Below are 20,084 nucleotides of genomic sequence, written 5' to 3'. Positions count from 1 at the left end.
CAATACAACATACCAATAAATACATGATTTCTAATGTAAATTGTTCTGTTGTGGCCTACAAAATCTTGGGAAGAATGCTTAATAAACAGCTATTCAGATAATCACTTGCACCTTCCACAAAAACGAAATGCCAGAAATGGTCATTGCTAAAGAAGCTGGCTGTTGCAGAATGCTGTATCCAAGCATAATATTGGAAAGTTGAGTGGAAGGAAAAAGTGTGGTAACAGAAAAAGGTGAAAAGCCAACAGGGCCAAAGCCTTAAGAGAAATGTGAAACAAAACAGATTCAAGAGTTTGGGGAAGATTCAGTACTAAAGACTGATACAGAGACATTTAGAAACAAAAATGTCAGCCAACTGAACAACAACAGCCAATGGCATGACACCACAAATCATCATCGACTGTAGAAACTTCACATTGGACTTCAATCAATGTGGATTATGTGTCTCTTCACTTGTCCTCCAGACTCTGTGGCCTTGATTTTTAATTTAAATGTAAATTTTACTATAATCTGAAAAGAGGAGTTTGGACCACAGAGGAACAGCCCAGTTCTTTTTCATCTTAGCCCAAGCAAGACACTCCTGACCCTGGACACAGCTGTATGTGGTGGCTCTTAAAACTTTGATTCCAGGCTCAGAGTTTTGTGAATTGCCTTCATACCCTTGAGACTCCTGACTTTGCTTCACAATCCTCTGAGGCCTGCAGTTAATCCTGTTGCTTGTGCACCTTTTTCAACCACACTTTTTCCTTCCACTAAACTTTCAAATAATCTGCTTGAATACACCATTCCATGAACAGCCAGCTTCTTCAGCAATCAGTATTTATGGCTTACCCTGTTGAGTCAGCAGTCTTTCCCATCATTGTGTAGATCATAATAGAAAATATTTGCATTTAAAATAATTTTTTGTTGGTCTGATTTATTATTTACTTATTCTGAGGAACTAAAATTTGGGTTTTTCATCAGCTGCAAGCCATAATCATCAAAATTAACAGAAATATGTGTTTCAGCTACATAACTTTTTGTGTAACTGATTTATATGAGTTTGACTTTTTGAAATTAAATGACTAAAATAAATGAACTTTACTGAGATGCATCTATATGAAAGTCTAACAATTCTAAAGAAAATGCTTGTGTGTAAAAATGACTTTTCCACACATCAGAAAAAAATACACAGACATTACCTTTGTTATTTTAAGAGCGAATGCTTTTTTAAAGATACCCACAGTATGAGCAAATTCTCACTGTTTACTAGCAACAGTATATAACATTCAGTCTGCAATAACAATGAATTCAAAGTGGGGACATTAGGAAAACCTAAAAACTGATGGAACAGTTAGGATTATTTGAATTATTTTTGCACTGTTGGTTCCATGAGAGAAGAAGTAAATACTGTGTATTTATTTAAAGCACTGAAGTCATTACTGTGATATAGTTGTACTACCTAGTCTGCTGAAGAGGCCTGATGGATAATGAGCTTTTAACTTTAGATAAATATTTGTGTTTTGTCTTAATTTGAGTTGAAGTGGCCCTGCCAATGGGGGGCCCAAGTGTTTCAGCTGGCCACGCCCTGACCAGACAGTCTTTAACACATCATATATCTTATGGATCGATGGATGGATGGGTGATTCCACCAACTCTGACCAGGGTTTCCCCATAGCATGATGCAGCCACCACCATGTTTCAGCTGGGCATGGTGTGTTCAGGGTGTCAGTTCTCCACCACACATAGCATTTAGCAGGTTAAATTTTGGTCTCATCTGACCAGAACATTCTTAAGACAATGGGTTGCTCTTTTATTTTGGGTTTAGAATAAAGGGAAATTGAATATAAAGTAAAACATTTTGAAGGATGTGTATCATATTCCTTCCACTTTACAATGATGCACTGAGATTTGTAATGTGACAAAGTGTGAAAAAGTTTAAGGGATAATAATACTTTAGTAAGTTACTCCTGTAATTTCAGATTATTTACCGCCCTGGACTCTACAGGCCGAACGCGTCCACATGTCAGCTTCCATAATACATCGAATTGTTTGAAAGTTCCTCTGACTGCAAGGCTTGACATTTGTTTAGGCTGGAGCGAACACCCAACCAGCACAGGTGTTGAGCCGCAGCATGCAGAAAAAAACCCCAACAAAGATTTTCTTTCAAACTAAATCAAGCAGAAGGAATGTCCTGAGTGTGTACAGAGATGGACGGGAGCCCATGCAATATTAAAGCGGCATGTCTGGCGATGCCAACAGTGCCACTCCTCTCCACTGCTCCCGCCCTCCCGGCTTCCCGGCCATCGGCTCTTCCCTCAAGGTGACACTTCAAAGCGGGCACGCAGACGTGGCAGGCCTGGCTGTCGGCATGAAGCCAGCCTCCCACCACCAACCTCCCCCTTTTCCTGCTTTTTTTTTTTTTATCTCCCACACACCACCCATTCTAGCTCTGCCACCCCAACACTACCTCAAAGACACAACTCCTTCCCCCTGCTGGGCCAGGTCAGCGCCAAGATCCACACTGCTCGCTGCCTCGGGAGCCCCTGTCATGAAAAAAAGAGACTCGTCTCCACCAGCTTAATTAATAACGGGCCATTCCTAATGCAAACCCCCTGAATCTGCAGCCTGTTTTCCTTGCATCCTATTGGAGAGCACGAGGCCCCGACAGAAGGCTGGGGAGGCATCCAAGTCATTTGAATTCCGATGATTGGAAGCCACATGCATTATTCTCCATGTTCAGGGCCGGACATGTGAGGGTGCGGGTCCCTGGGCTGAAGCCAGTTTTGGTGCCCTACCTTGTTTCTTTTATGCATGCAGGTTACAATAAATTGATAGTTATATAGCCCTAGATCCCATTCAAGGTTTATATCCCCTGACCACATGAAACGGGAGTATTTCCAAACTTACAAACACTTCCCGTCAGTACCCATGTGCCTGATCATTGTCCAACAGATTGTTTGATTTATAGTTTTTAAAGAATTATGGGGATAAAATGTCATAAAAATGCTTGAATTTTGAATATTTAATATAACTGTGTGGCAATATTTTCTGAACAGTTATATTGTACTCTTTTTCCATTTATTTTGGTTCTGATCCTTGTTTGGGTCCATTTGCTCTTATGAATAATAAGAAATAAGGACTCTTGGTTAAACAGAAATAACTGAGTGACTTCCTTCAGGCAGATCTGATTTATTCGTGTTGTACAACCTCAGACTGTGAGTAGCTTGAGTATAATATGTATGAATCATCCTGTCACAGTTTGCTCCATTTTGTTCCTAAAAAATATTCTGATTATATTTTAGCAATAACATAAAAATAAATTTTGGAGGCCCTGGAGCCTGGAAAAGCTTTTCTATCATCTGTGTTTCATACCCTCATTTCTGGGTTGTACTGTGTGCCTTCTTGTCGGGATGTGTTTTTTTTTAAACATGTCTCTCTTCTGTGGATGATTTGAGACAAACCAATGAAATTCAGGTTGCTCTACTCAACCTGTCTCAGAGGTTGGGGTGTTAGAAAAACCTAAATGTACACACACATTCCCAGCCTCTGTAATCACCTGTCAAAAACCTGCAGGGAGAATTTTACCGAGCTCACCGTGATCGATATTTGCCGATGTGTCTGCCTGCATCAGGCTCAAATAAAAGCAGAGAGCAGGAGACAAGGCAGCACAGGCGGGTCGCAGGGAGGTCTGCGGCGCTCCCCCGTTTGATGTCTGTGAAAGTGCTCATCAGTGTGGAGAGCAGGCCTCATCTCGGCATGCCAGGTCACCGCCGCCTCACCCCCACACCCACCCTGAGCAGCACACGGCTGATTGTCTCGCTGTCAGGCCGAGTGGGCTTGTGGTTTTTTTTCTGAGTTGAGAGAATGGGTCTGTTCCTGAAAGCTGGGCTTCAGATTTATTTTTTTTCCTAATAGGTCCCGTGTTCTAATGGAAACCCATTTCTGCTCCTGTCGTGAAAAAAAGACCTCAGAATTATATTTAGATATCTCATAATTATGGTTAAAAAATATGTGTGTGTCTTAAGTCTGAATGTGAGATATTAATGCACATCAATGAATTAGCTAATTTATTATTACACCATCTCATATAATCATGAGTACATGTCTCATAAACATGACATAATATGTTATAACTTTGACTTAACTACCTAAGACTGTAGAGATATCTCATAATGATTTCTTAGATGTGTTGTAATTATGAGACATTATCTCAGTTATGAAAGAGCTGAGTCATCGCTATGACATTATGTTTTATATGACATAGTCTCATAATTTTGATTTAGCAATCTGAAAATATACAGAATCTAATGATAATGGTTTAGCCATCTCATAATTATGACTTAGCTATCTCATGATTTCAAGATAACTTTACTATAAATCTGACATAGTATCTAATAATCTTGATTTAGTTATCTCACAATTATCAGATAATATCCTATTTTATTGACTTAGCTGTCTCATAATTATGAGATATTATGAGATACTAATTATGACAGATCAACTCAGGTTTACCATGATAATTACATATTTTCTCATACTTATGAGATGATTTCATATTAATAAATCTATTTATGAGATATTGTCAACTTTTGAGATATCTAGTATGAGCTACAATGTCATATTATCTTGTCATTGTTAGATATAGTGATGACATATGTCATGATTATGAAATAGCAATGTCATAATTATTATAGCTGTCTTAAAGTTATCACTTAGCTATCTCATAATTATGATACATTATCTCATAACTATGAAGTTAGCTGTCCCATTATCAGATGATTTATCAATTATGAAATAGTATAGAATAGTATAGAAACAATTATGAGAAACTCATACTCTCATACTGTGTGTATATTTTAGCTTAACTATCTAAACTAAAATATACAAAATATAGAAAAATAAAGATTTAGCTATCTCATTATGATATACAATCTCATAGAAATGACTTGGTTGTATTGCAGTTATGAAATACTATCTTGTTGTTACATGAATTGGTTACGTTACAATCTTGACATAGTTTCTCATAATTTTGACTTAACTTTGTTGTATTTTTCCATCACAGTGGTGAAAATGGGTTTCCATAGGTTCTGGTACCTTACAAGCCTGCTCAGACTGACACTCAGATGGTATGATGATGATGATGAGGAGGGGAACTCATCCAAACTCACTCCACCTCCACATCCTATTACTCCTGAGCTCATGTTGTGTCTGTATTTTTATTTAGTGTTTGTACTCCTTCTGCTTGGTCCGATGCATCGTTGATGGACTGCAAAAAGGAAAAGAAGTTCAGGCCTAACAACCCCGTGTGGCTTTCAGCGAGCCGTGGTTAAATGCTACACGGCTCCTAAACATAAGGTCTGCAAGTACAAGCTCAGCCACAAGAGCATTGCGGCATTCAGGGCAAGGAACGGCTTGCTGACATGCTGATATAATTAGGTCGTAATAAATAAGAAAGGCAACGGGGAGCGAGGGCGTGTTGATGCACTGGCCTTAGAGAAAGCAGATAGGTTAGTTTCTGAGGAAAAAAGCCACATGCCTACCATGAATTCTGCTTCCTGGTTCTCATACATTTATCTGCTGTCCTGTTTGCATAGTCCTGATTGTTGTATTAAGCCCCAGAAGCCCTGGCCCTTTAAGTGAGCTAACTGGGATGGTTTGTAAACTCAAACTAACCCTAATTAGGATACTTACTGCACAGCGAGGGCAGCTACGAACCCAAACCTCTGCCCTGCAGTTTCCCCTCCGATTAAGCTTCTTTTAGACAACGCTTTAACCTCCCACAATGTCTCAGTAATTAACTTCATCAGCTTTCAATTCTCCTTTAGGTTTGGCAGAGCGGATGAGGCTTAGTTTTGGCCTCTGTTGAGATAATAGTCTTAGAAATCGGCTAATCTTGTCTGTCTGTGTTTTATCTCCACCAGTGTTGCTGTATTTCACCAGTGTTACCTGCTGTTCGCCTTGGCGACATGCATGTGCATGAGGCAGCCTCGTAATGAGTACGGCATCGGGTTTTAATAAGCAGAGCTTTACCCACAGATCCTTCTGTGATTTGCATCCATGTCGGACACGACGCATAAAGCGTGGTGATTGATTCATGGCTCGTCCCTTATTGGAGCAAGGCAGAGAGAGAGGGAGTGATGGAGGAAGGGTTGTAGATTTATTATCAAGCCCAGCGACAAAGGGAGGAAGAGAGTGTGCATATGTTAATACGCTGGCTGAACGATGATCAAAGACTGGAACAAGCTGAGCCCTGCTGATCGCCTCGGGGCAAGCGATGCTCTCCAAGCAGCTGGGAAAGTGTGCAGAGGAGGAGTAAACAGATAGTTAGAAAAATCAATAGCCGAGGTTTCAGGCCGCAGCTTGGTGTGAAGGTCAAAGGAGGCTGGTGTCTGCAGCGCGCGTGGAGGGATGTCTGGAAAACCAGAGCCCTTTTAGGCCAATTCAGGACGTGTTTACAGCTGAGTTGTGTACAGGAATGAAGGATGTTGAAGCTGGGGTCAGGGCTGCTCTAGACATGACTGTTAGTACAGTTACTATATTTCAAGTTCATTATTTTGCAGAGAGAAACATTATTCACAAGTTGAAAACTGTTAAGACAGTTACCAATCAGAAGGGAATACTCCATCAAATTCACCTTAATGTCTGGCTGTGCAGTGGTTGGAGAAACTGTAAAATACCCAAGAGCTCCATATCAGACAATAGAGACAGTTAGCATGTTTATATTAAAATTAATTAAAGAAGAATAAAAAAAGACTGAAAAAGCAGATCTTGTTTGGAAGGGTTGCCAAGAGAAACCCTCTTCTCTATGAAAATACTTTGGCAGCATGACTTAGGTTTGCAAAACTGCATCTAAATGAATCACAGGATTCTGGAACAATGTCCTTTGGACAGAAAATACTTAAGTAGAGATGTGCAACTATAATAAACACCATAATATTTGGAGAAAACTACTATAAATACAGCATATCAGCACAAACACATCATACCAACTGTCAAACATGGCGTTGGAGGATTGATGATATGGGCTTGTTTGGTAGCCACAAGACCTGGGCACCTTGCAGTCGTCGAGTAAACCAGTGTACAGTATTGTAGTATTGCAGCGTCATCCCATATAAGGCGGCTAGTAGTCGACACAGCCATCAGAGTTTGACTCTCAAACTCAGGGCTTTAACTGCATGTCCTCCACCTTCTCCTTCCACCACATTCCTGTCTGATATGTGAGTAAAGGCCATTAGAGCCACACAATGTTAAAAATCTGTACGAGATCTGAAGGTTACCCCAAACTGGGTCATTGGCAGAACAATGACACCAAAACCACAACAGAAAACCAGAAGAACCTGGAAGTAAGATGTTAATGAGACTTTATGACAAATGAAAATGAGTGCCTAAACCTCCTCCACAACAATGTGGGGGATAAGAGTTATTGCTCATGTTGGATGTACTTAGTTTTGACCATTATTGAATTTATATATGAAAGGGATGAAAATCCCAGGTTTGTGAGGCATCTTCAAGACTTTAGGAGTGGAATTGTCCAGGTGAGTTCATTCTGAAGACCTAGGATCATCTCATTTGGGTTTGTTTTGGATGAGTCAAAACACCCAGCTTGGGTCTTTTTTGGTCTGGTATTGGTTATCAGACCTTCTACGTCCTACACCTTCTCTTTCTGGGATCCCTCTCCCAAAATTCGCAGAGATCATCTTAATTTTATCCCATTCTTTTAAGTTGAACAGCTTATCTCACATCAAAACTGCTGTATCTGCTAGCAAATTATATTTTTATTTTCATTGCACGGTTTATTTATGAATTCTTTGTTTGCCTGTTGTTGAATAATTAAGATAGCTTAGCTTTTTAGCCCCGCGCTTTGGCGTCTCTTAACTCTTCCCACTTCTGAAGCGGATTGTTTTTGTGATTAGTCACTTTGTTTAATCTGTTAATGATGCCATCGCCTCGGGCTAAATGCCTGATTTGAGCTCACCAGTTTATTTATTCATTTGTACTTTTGACGTGTTAATCTGCATAAACGACGCAGAGCTCCACCAGGACTCCCGGATGCCTGGCTGCACCTGTCAAATACAACAAATATGAGACAGCAGGAAGCAGCCACCCTTTCTATCTCCACCTTGATCGGAGTTGAGGGCTGCCTGTCAATCAGATGATACACCCTGTGCTGTGAGGCAAACGTTGATATTCAGACATTATATCAACCTCAGTGCCGCAGAGTTAATCAAGCAAATATGCAACTAATTAGGGTGGAGAGACTGATTTTTATCGTCCAGGCACCTGAATAGAGAAGCAAAAATATAAGTCTTATTACTCTGAGGAATCAACAACCAGTTATCCATGCTTACTGGAAGCACTGGCCAGTAAGCCAGCCTTAAAATATTGGGTGGGTTTATTTTAAAGCCTTAAGCTTCTCCCACAAAACTGGAAAACAAGGGTTGTGAGGTTTTCAACTTGACCCTTTCAAAGATGAGCCGATGAATGCAGTGGTAACAGAATCAGTGGCTGAAAGTCTTGATATGCTCTTTTTTTTTTGACATTCTCCATGAAAACCCCACTTTTAATGTTGTAAAAACACAATGTAGCAATGAAATATCCGGTGTAAAATTACAAAAATATGGAACAAAGTCTGAGTAATTCACAAACTTTTACCAAATATCTTGTAGCTGCAAGTAAACAAGCAAATACAGAAAATAAATCCAATAACTGCACTTCTGGCATCAATAAAATCAAGTTGTTGATGTTGAAAAACCAGGTTTGACCAAACTACTCTGCCAGGAGAGTTTATAACACTACCCACATGTCAGAATGAAGCCGTGACCTCTGGTGCTGCAGTCTGGCCATTAGCAAATCCTCGGGTACTTTGTCAAACAGCCTGAGACTGAGAATTTATTACTACCCAGCTCGGTTAGCCCTACAGCAGGCCTCTGGTTATGTGATGCAAATTTCCTTCACTGAAACAAATGGAAAAAACATCAACAAACTCTGAGTAATTGCCGGTGCAAAAACCACACAACATTAACAGCACCGGATTTGGAGGAAACTTATCTCTCATTACCCAGAGCAGTGATAAAGTACGGCAACCCTGACGTCAAAAGAAACCTGTACACTCAGCTGGGCCTAATAAAGGTGAGTTAGATGAGAAATCCATTTTGCAGGAGTTTGTTACAGGCGAGAATATTGCGAGTTGCTGAATCAATAAAATTTATCTTCCTGTTCTTTTACGCTCTCCTCTGTGGTTAAAATTTCTCCACATTAGGTTTAGATGTTTTATTCATCAAGAAAAATTCATTTGTACACAAGTATAGATGTACGCAGTGAGGCTTCCACACTAATAACCCCCACAGTACACATAAAAACTGAGGTCTTTTGCAGTTCTTCATCGGTATATCGAGAAATCCAACGTTAGATTTTACAAATAACTCGCCTTGATCTTTTTTTTCAGAGTACTCTGAAACCCAAACGTCAGGCATCCTTACGAGCTCTGATTCCCTCTCCATTTGGCTCAGGGAAAGCCCGGCGGTAAGGAGGATGACATGACAGCTGCTGATGCTGGTGCTGCAGGTGACTCAAACTCCTCAAACCAAAAACATCAAACTACATAATGAGAAAGAGGGGAGAGGGGTTTCATGGGAACTTTCTCTGCTCCTTGGATACTAGTCGCCAATCCACAACAAGAGAATACATTTAAAAACTCGGGTATCTCCTAATCAAATCAAATAAGTATGCAAATTGTTAATATTTTTATAACATGAATGAGAAAACACCTTGAAAATACCATGAGAAAATAGGATTTTAACTCAAATAAGGAGATTTCCAAAGAGCTCTTAGCTAAGGAAACCTCCAGTATCCAGTAGACTAAAGGTAATGCATCCCACAGCTGCCGTGTCAGATCTTTGATGGATGTTTATCAAAGACATGACTTTCAGACTGAGTTCATCCGCTGTAGATTGTATCAGGCCTCACCCTCTTATGTCCACCACTGGTCTAGTTTCCACATTTGTTCTCAGCACACACTGCATCCCAGCCAGCATTTACATATGGGACCCATATGTAAGTCGTTACATAATTGGATTACTTAATGGCTTCATGTTAACTACCAGATATTTGCATACATTGAATAAAAAGACGCATACATTGATTTTTCACTGTTTGATGTTAAAATGGACTAAACATGTTTGTTGTTCTAGGTCAGTTAGGATTGCCAAATGTATTTACAGGTCCTTCTCAAAATATTAGCATATTGTGATAAATTATTTTCCATAATGTCATGATGAAAATTTAACATTCATATATTTTAGATTCATTGCACACTAACTGAAATATTTCAGGTCTTTTATTGTCTTAATACGGATGATTTTGGCATACAGCTCATGAAAACCCAAAATTCCTATCTCACAAAATTAGCATATCATTAAAAGGGTCTCTAAACGAGCTATGAACCTAATCATCTGAATCAACGAGTTAACTCTAAACACCTGCAAAAGATTCCTGAGGCCTTTAAAACTTCCAGCCTGGTTCATCATTCAAAACCCCAATCATGGGTAAGACTGCCGACCTGACTGCTGTCCAGAAGGCCACTATTGACACCCTCAAGCAAGAGGGTAAGACCCAGAAAGAAATTTCTGAACGAATAGGCTGTTCCCAGAGTGCTGTATCAAGGCACCTCAGTGGGAAGTCTGTGGGAAGGAAAAAGTGTGGCAGAAAACGCTGCACAACAAGAAGAGGTGACCGGACCCTGAGGAAGATTGTGGAGAAGGGCCGATTCCAGAACTTGGGGGACCTGCGGAAGCAGTGGACTGAGTCTGGAGTAGAAACATCCAGAGCCACCGTGCACAGGCGTGTGCAGGAAATGGGCTACAGGTGCTGCATTCCCCAGGTCAAGCCACTTTTGAACCAGAAACAGCGGCAGAAGCGCCTGACCTGGGCTACAGAGAAGCAGCACTGGACTGTTGCTCAGTGGTCCAAAGTACTTTTTTCGGATGAAAGCAAATTCTGCATGTCATTCGGAAATCAAGGTGCCAGAGTCTGGAGGAAGACTGGGGAGAAGGAAATGCCAAAATGCCAGAAGTCCAGTGTCAAGTACCCACAGTCAGTGATGGTCTGGGGTGCCGTGTCAGCTGCTGGTGTTGGTCCACTGTGTTTTATCAAGGGCAGGGTCAATGCAGCTAGCTATCAGGAGATTTTGGAGCACTTCATGCTTCCATCTGCTGAAAAGCTTTATGGAGATGAAGATTTCATTTTTCAGCACGACCTGGCACCTGCTCACAGTGCCAAAACCACTGGTAAATGATTTACTGACCATGGTATCACTGTGCTCAATTGGCCTGCCAACTCTCCTGACCTGAACCCCATAGAGAATCTGTGGGATATTGTGAAGAGAACGTTGAGAGACTCAAGACCCAACACTCTGGATGAGCTAAAGGCCGCTATCGAAGCATCCTGGGCCTCCATAAGACCTCAGCAGTGCCACAGGCTGATTGCCTCCATGCCACGCCGCATTGAAGCAGTCATTTCTGCAAAAGGATTCCCGACCAAGTATTGAGTGCATAACTGTACATGATTATTTGAAGGTTGACGTTTTTTGTATTAAAAACACTTTTCTTTTATTGGTCGGATGAAATATGCTAATTTTGTGAGATAGGAATTTTGGGTTTTCATGAGCTGTATGCCAAAATCATCCATATTAAGACAATAAAAGACCTGAAATATTTCAGTTAGTGTGCAATGAATCTAAAATATATGAATGTTAAATTTTCATCATGACATTATGGAAAATAATGAACTTTATCACAATATGCCAATATTTTGAGAAGGACCTGTATATTTGCTCCAGACTAATGAGAGAGACACGTTTTTAGAGATTGTGTTTAATTTTACAAGATTAAAATGTGTTCAACTGATTTGGGATAGCCCAGAGGATGGCGTAGTGGCTTTAGTAGCTTCACAACATTTGAGTTGACTGTAGGCACACCTGTGGATGTATTTTAAGGTAACACCTCAAACACACTGCCTTCTTCACTGGAAAACCTAAAGAAATCAGTCAGCGTGACATTCCTGCAAACAAACTTGGCACAGTTTTTATTTAGACTTTTAAACAAGTTCATTAAACAAATATAGATGTTTTGGAGGCCATTTCTGCTTTCTGCATTTCACAAAATACTCAGCTTCATGAGGAAAGAGGATTACGTGTAAATGTTGAAGTGAGGTTTAGAAACGACACCCAGGAAGTTAAAGCTTGGTTGGAAATGGCTCTTCCAAATGAACAAATACCCAAAGCAAACCACCAAATTAGTTACAAACTTCCCATGAATATGTCTGGATGCAGAGCTCTGAATGGTAAAAGATTAACATATAATTGTTAATCGGTCGTGGCAGATGGTGGCTCACACTGAGCCTGGTTCTGGTTCTGCTGGAGGTTTCTTCCTGTTAAAAGGGAGTTTTCCTAGAAAAACCTTTTAATCAATTTGAATAAATAACTGAATCTGACTGCACTGTTTGATAGTTAGGATTAATTGGAATGTATGTAGCTGACTTAAAATCTGTATGATTGGACTAAATTTACTTTGTAAATTGTCTTGAGATGACATGTGTGTTGTGAATTGGTGCTATATAAATAAAACTGAATTGAAATGAATTAAAATTAGACTTGACACGGACCAGAGATATGCATTTTTTCTAAGTCAAGTCTCTAACGACTAAAATAAGCCTTTTCTAATCAAACCCATGACATCTTGGTCACCTCTAACTTTGCATCGCTTTAGGTTAGGAATCCAAACCTGTACTGTTTTCCTTACGCCTAAATTACCACATGAACATTTAATAATTATCTTTCAGTCGTTTAATATTGATGAACAGTCGTTTAACATTTATTTTGCCATCCAAAAAACTGCTAAAGGCTGTTTTATATAATTTTAACATTTATACTGTAAGAAAAATAATTGAAAGAGATTAAAACCTGTTAATGTTGAATTTCTGAATGAATCAAACAAAGGGGTCCTTTGTCTTTGTTAACAGCAGTTTGTCCTTGTCTTCATATTGTTCACTCCTTGATCATATATTGCACTAAAACTGGTTCTTCACACTCTGAAGAAGCTTTAATAATGTTGGGAAACCATTTTCTAAATCCACATTTAAAATATTTGTTCTCAATTGTGTAAATTAATTTTAAACTTCTGAATTAACAGAACAAGAGGTGCTTTTATTTTGATGTTTTCAGCTGGAAGTGTCCTTGCAATGTAGCAGCTAGCTTAGCATTGAGAGAATGTCGGAGGTAAATTGTGTTTGTTTTGTTCTGACATGATCTAAAGTCATTAAATACAGCATTCGCTGTCACATCCCGGCTTCCTTTCACTCGTCGTTACCCGGGATAAAAACTATTACTAAGACTCGAGTCTCAGAGAATGAGTCCAAGTCAAGTCTTAGGTCTTTAGGCCTCTCAGGAGTTTCAAGCAAGGGGTTTTACAGCCAAGAATGCTGAAATTTAATATTAATTTGAAATGTTAAGGAAAAAGACAAGAAATTCAAAGATAAGGAACCATCTTTCCACCTTTGATCCATGATCTTCCCACATCAGAACAGAACTGGGTAAGATGACACTGTTTACTTTCTCAGAACCACTTGAGTTTCTGCATTGCGGTTCTCCCAGGTCAATCTAACTCTTGGCCAAAGGAGCAGTCAGCTTCAGTTCAAACAGCAGTTCTGTTTGCTCGGAGGTCACTCTGAAAATGGCAGGCAGTGCTGATCCCTGCTGATACCAGCTTTTGGATGTCTGGATGATCCTCGCTTTGGCTTCGGGACTGGGTGGCGGTTTTAGAGAAAGAGTTGCTGAGGATGTCTGAGGTCGTAAAGAAAAAAACTAAATGTTCGCAGAGCATTTTATAAAAATTAGACATACATTTGTAGAACATTTTAATTAAGCAATAATCATTGAATTGAATAGAAATGATTGCTTGAAATATTATCACTCTGTGTATAATGAACCTATACATGTGAGTTTTACATTTTGAACTGAATTCCTAAAATAAATACATTTTTTAATGATATTCTCATGTCTTGAGATGAGCCTGAATGTCGGGTGGTTTCTTTGTGTGAGTCTTTTAAGCTCATGAACTCCATATTCCTCCAGAAAATTGTGTCAAAATATGACTCCTGTTGGATGACAGGTAACATGCCTGTGAAGTTGGAGATCTGCCTGATGCACATGCAGATTGGTTAGAAAAATCTCCTTCATATCTGGAGAAGAGTTAACACTTGTAGCCGCACGCTGACGTCAACAGCTGTTCTCAGACAAGCCCTTTGATGACTGGCTGACAGCAAAAAAATGCTCCGGATTGCCACTTTCCTAACCAGGGAAATGTCAGCGATGATCACAGTCCCCCTGCAGCCTGCGCCTGACACGATGAGGCATTGATGAATTGGCTTCGGTGTAAATGGTTGTGAGAGGGATCTTGACCCTCTCCAAAGAGCGGGGTCTCTCTGGTCGAGATCAGAGCCCTGGCAGCCTCCTGTGTGCCGTGGGAGATGCCAGACAGAGGTAACTGTACGCCTCCTCTGGCCTCTCCACTTTTAATTTGGGGCTTCTGGGAGCGGCTGAGCAGGGCACCGAATTTTAAATAGAGAGAAGACACACAGAAGCTAGCAATGATTAGGTTATTAGCACTGAGGTGACTAATTACCTAATTGTACTGTCAAAATGGGAAGCAGGAGGGGGAAAATAGAGCTCTAAGGTGAGGAGAGCAGGTGGATCTCCCCTGTCCTCCCTCTGCAGGCCAGACTGCTCCCCTCACTACATCTTTCTTTCCCCGCGGCGTCCCCCCCAGCCGGCTGCTCGGGTCCTGTTGACATCTGCTCAAACCCTCCTCCTCCACATGCGCTCGGACGCCTGGGTACCCCTCCCACACACACCTCCCTGTGCAGATGTTTCGGTCCCTGGGTCCTCCATGCGTGGAGAGCGCCGGGCTCGTTTGATGTGTGATGAAACGGAATGGAGCGAGCCACTCGGGGGCTTGGGGAGATCAGGAGGAGGTAGACGGGGTGACGGGGGAAGATCAGAGACGAGGGCGGGGGCTGGGGAGTCACAGAGAGGATGGTTGGGGTGTAGGTCTCATTATGATATGAATCACAGGCCAGGAGGAGACCACAAGGGTGGGGTGTCCCTTCAGTGAAGATCAGAAACATAAAGCGGGGTGTCACATGGATGAGGTAGGTTAAATTATAATAAAGGAAATAAATAAATCAGGCTTGTGATCTATAAAAAATCACTAAATAACAAGGTGATATAGTACATTCCTCCCTACAGATTCAGTTCTTGCTCTTTTTGTCAAACTTAAATACTTCAGATCATCACATTTTAATATCAGACAAAGATAACCTGAGCAAACACAAAAGCAGTTCTCAAATGATGATTCAAATGGCTCAAATCCAAACCAAGCGAGTAAACAACCCTTAACAGTAATTTACCACATTTTTAGAAAGCTTTCACTAGCCATGCCCAGGCCTGATTACTGCCATACCCGTAGAATAGAGAAATCACCTGAATAGAAACTTTCTGACAACATGAAGTGGGCACAAAACACATTTTGTAGAGATTTAAAGAAATAAAACTAAAACAGAGAAACAAACTCATGGATTAGTTTGAAGAGGATTACAAAGTCATTTCTGAGGCTCTGGGGCTTCAATGAACCACAGTGAAAGCAATGATCCCTAATTGGGAAAATATGGAACAGGGATGAACCTTCCCAGGAATGGGCAGCCAACCAAAGTTACTCCAAGGGCACATCAAACGACTCATCCAGGAGGTCAGAAGAACCAAGAACAAAATCTAAAGCTGTTTAGGTCTCACTTGCTTCAGTTAAGATTAGTGTTCAAGATTCAATAATAAGAAAAAGAGACTGTATAAAACAGTATCCATTGGAGAGTTCTAAGGCACAAGCCACTGCTGATCCAAAAGAACACAGAGGCCCGTCTCACGTTGACCAAAACACATCTTGATGATCCCAAAGGCTTTTGGGAAAATATTCAGTGGACTGATAACTTGTGGGTCTTGTTACACTTGGTGTAAAACTAACAGCAAACAGTGAAACCTAAAGAGGTGCCAAACATCACTCTTATTAAGTCACTGAGCAAAACACCTGGTTGAAGTGCAAAGGCTATATAGAGACCTCATTTAAACATGAGTCAGTGTTAAGGTTTATACATAGCCCTGATTTACACTGTGTGTATAAATACTGAGCAACCTATCCAAACAAACTAAACTTATGGACATGAATGACATCACACTCCTAATCAGTAGGGTATAATATAATGTTGGCCCATCCTTTGCAGCTTCAGCTTTTCTGAGAGGGCTTTCCAAGGTTTAGGATTTGGTCTTCGTATTGGCCATTCTTCCAGAAGCAGATTTGTGAGGTCAAACATTGATGTTGGACAAGAAGACCTAGCTCGCGGTTTTCCCTCTAATTCAATTAAAAGATGTTCTGTTAGATTAAGTTCAGGACTCCACAAGCTGTTAGAAGCATAAAATTGTCCAAAATGTCTTTGTATGTACCCTAATCTTCCCTCCACCAAACTTCCCACTTGCCACCATACAGTCAGGCAAGAGCTGTTCACTTGGCGATAGCCAAACCAAGACTGGTCCATTGGATTACCAGACAGAGCTGCATCTCCACTGCTCTAGTCCAACAGGCGCCATGAAAGTGGTTGGAACACCTGAATTCAATGCTTTTGATTAGTAACCCAGTACATTTGGCAATATAGTGCATTTAGGCACTTACTTCTAACTCACTTTTTGTCTCTCCCACAATATTATTCCTCCTTTCTACAGCATACATTACAATTACATGTGCATGGCCAATAAAAAAACAAGGTGATGGCATCATTTAGTGGCCTCTAGTTTACAAGCTACAACATGCAGGTCTGTTAAACATCATACTGCAGACTTGTTATCAGAGATGATAATTTAGTGACCAAATCTAGTTTTTTATATATGTTTTTCTTAATTTTTGTGTTTTTTCTACAATCATTTTTTTAACACTCCCGAATAAAAAATGAAAAAAAAACCCAACTGAATTTGAGTTACAAAAACACTTTAAATGGATTTCATAACCAGCTGATGTCCAGAGTAAAAGAACAAAAAAGATGGATGAAGGAAAACCTTCAGGAGAAAAAGTCAAGCGAAAAGATACATGTAAGTAAATACATAAAAGTGGAGAAAGAAAGGAACGGGAAAATAATTGAGCTAGATAGGAAGAACTGAGGGGCTGCACGGTGGAGCAGTTGGTAGCACGGTTGCCTTGCAGCAAGAAGGTCCTGGGTTTGATTCCCAGGGGTCTTTCTGCATGGAGTTTGCATGTTCTCCCTGTGCATGCGTGGGTTCTCACCGAGTACTCCGGCTTCCTCCCATAGTCCAAAGACATGCCTGTTAGGTTAATTGGTCACTCAAAATTGCCCTTAGGTGTATGAATGAATGTGTGCATGGTTGTTTGTGTGTTGCCCTGTGATGGACTGGTGACCTGTCCAGGGTGTACCCCGCCTCCTGCCAATAGGCTGCTAGAGATAGGCACCAGCTTCCCCGCGACCTGCTATGGAATAAGTGGTAGAAAATGACTGACTGACTGACTGAGGAAGAACTGAAACAGGATAAGGCTCAGAAAAGAGGAAATAAAATGTTAAGATAGAGAATGAATGGAAGGACACAAATTAAGAAAAGAAAATAGAAGATAAACTAGAACAAAGTGGATGGAACAAATGGGAGAACAGTAGAAAAGAAGGAATTAAACAGAAGAACAGGAGTGGGAAGTAGATGAGAAGAGACAAGAAATGAAGTTATGTTAGGAAGGAAAAGTTGGGAACAAATGAGCTGATGAAAGAGAAATCCAACAGAAACAGACAGAAAGTAAACCAGAAACTCTGTAAACCAGAAGATCTCTGTATTCTCCAGCATCGGCATCCTTTGTGACTGATTCTTTTCCTTTCTTCCTGCTTTGCTCCACATTCATTTTCTGCTGCCTAATCTGGCTCCCCGTGCAGCATGTTAATTATTGTTGTGGAAGAACCTAAAGTTAATGATGAGGAGGGTGAGAAAACTAATAATGATGATGATTGCCGCTTAGTGCACAGGGCATAAAAAAAAGAAAAGTTTAGCAGAGAGGAAGTGGGTGAAGAAGCTCTAACAGGGGATCAGGTGAAGCGATGGATAGGTTAGCAGTTAAAGATCAAAGTGAAAAACAAAGATGGATTTCAAACGGGCCCGGAGAGCTTGGCAGCAGACCCGCAGCTCCTCTGATAATACTTAGATCTATAAATGTTTCTTTTTTATTTATTTATTTTCTTATTTATTTTTAAAATTATTCATCGCCATAATAATTTGGGCCTAACAAGCACTTGAGGGAGACGGCTTCCTTTTTGCATCTCTTCTTTCCCCCCTTTTTCTTTAGTTCCCTGCTCCGCGGTGCCGGGAGCTCGGGGATTTGGGGGCACTATTAGAGAGAATTTCTTTTATTTGCTGCTAATGAATGATATGCATGCTACTATTTTCTTTTTTCTTGTGTACTTTGTGAGGGGGTAACAGCAAGGACTGAGGAAGGAGCTGGAGGATTGGACTCCTTTTCAAGGCTTTTGTTTGCCTAACCCTTTTCTTGCCTTCCGAATGAGTGCAAGAGGTTGTTACCGTCACTGTTGGCGCCAGATTTCCAATTAAAATACCCCATCATGTTTAACATCACTGGTGTGGCTTACTTTGAGTTTGCTTTGCTATTTTTAGCCCACAGTATGTTTTTGAAATATAGGCTAACTGTTCTGCCTGCAAAATAAGTGTGCATACATTATTCTGTACTATTTTTGGCTTTTAATGTGAGTCCAGCTGGTTTATTTAAAGATCATGTTGGGGAAGTATTTGACCCTTACAGATTTCTTCTGTAACGCTTAATTGTTTAAGACCAAATTAATGTTGATTTCAAAGAAAGATAACCTGAGTAAACAGAAAAAGCAGGTTGGGGGAATTTTGGCCCACTCTTCTTTGCAGAATTGTTTTATTTTGCCACGTTGGAGGGTTTTCCATAATGAACAACCTCTTTATTGTAACAGCACAGCATCTCAATCAGATTTTTGTCCAGTCTTTGACTACGACACTCCGAAACATATTTTGGTGTTGTTTTGTCTCATTCGTCCACATAATATTTTCTCAGGAATATTTTGCCAAAAAGAGATCATCAAGATGTTTTTTGGAAGATTTGTGTTCTTCTAGGTCTTGGAGCTCTCCCATTGATGCTGTATTCTCCCCATTTGTGGATAAAGGTAAGTGTCGTTTGCTGGAGCCCCAAAGACATACAAATGGATTTGTAACCCTCATTCCAGACTGACAGATGTTAGCAACGTCTGTTCCTAATCTGTTCTTAGGTTTCTTAAGATCAGACCACAATGTGTTACTTTCGGAGAACTTTTAGCCTACTTTGTCTTGTCAAACATGTTCCCTTTAGGTAATTTCTCTAATCTGGCAGTAATCAGGTCTGGGTGTGGACTAATTAAAGTGTTTTCGGATCTCCAGAAAATGTGGTTAATTGTAGTAGTTAATTCAGGATTTAGCAAGAAGGGTAATTGATTTTTCACATAATGTCAGGTTGGTTTGGAGTTTTTTGTTTTTTCTTCATAAAGAAAATCATTGTTCACTGAATTGTTTCATGTTTTAAATGTTTGCAGCAAAAACCTAATTATACTGATACAGCGATAGTCTTGAAAATGGTCTCTTATTGTTTTTGCTTTGTTCTTCTTCTCGCCTCCCTTCAGGTCTTGGTTTGTTATTGGTCTTTATTTTGGGTAAGATGGTCCTGACCAAAACACCTTAACGTTTATCTTTTTGACTTTTTACTAATTAAACCATCAATTTTTATAAGATTCTGTCTTCTTCCTGCCTGTGTTTGAGTCCTGTCACTCACCAAAACACGTAGTTCTGATGGACTACAAGATAAATAATCTTTAACTCCACATATAATTTATTTGAGATGATGGAGTTGTTAAGTTTATTTTATACCTTATTTGACTTGATCCACTGCTTTGGCCAAGTGATCTATGAAATAATGCCAATTATGACCCTTTATTAGACCAAA

Source organism: Girardinichthys multiradiatus, chromosome 8 (genome assembly GCF_021462225.1).
Source record: "Girardinichthys multiradiatus isolate DD_20200921_A chromosome 8, DD_fGirMul_XY1, whole genome shotgun sequence".
Lineage (NCBI taxonomy): Eukaryota > Metazoa > Chordata > Actinopteri > Cyprinodontiformes > Goodeidae > Girardinichthys > Girardinichthys multiradiatus.
Note: the sequence above shows the minus strand (reverse complement) of the source record.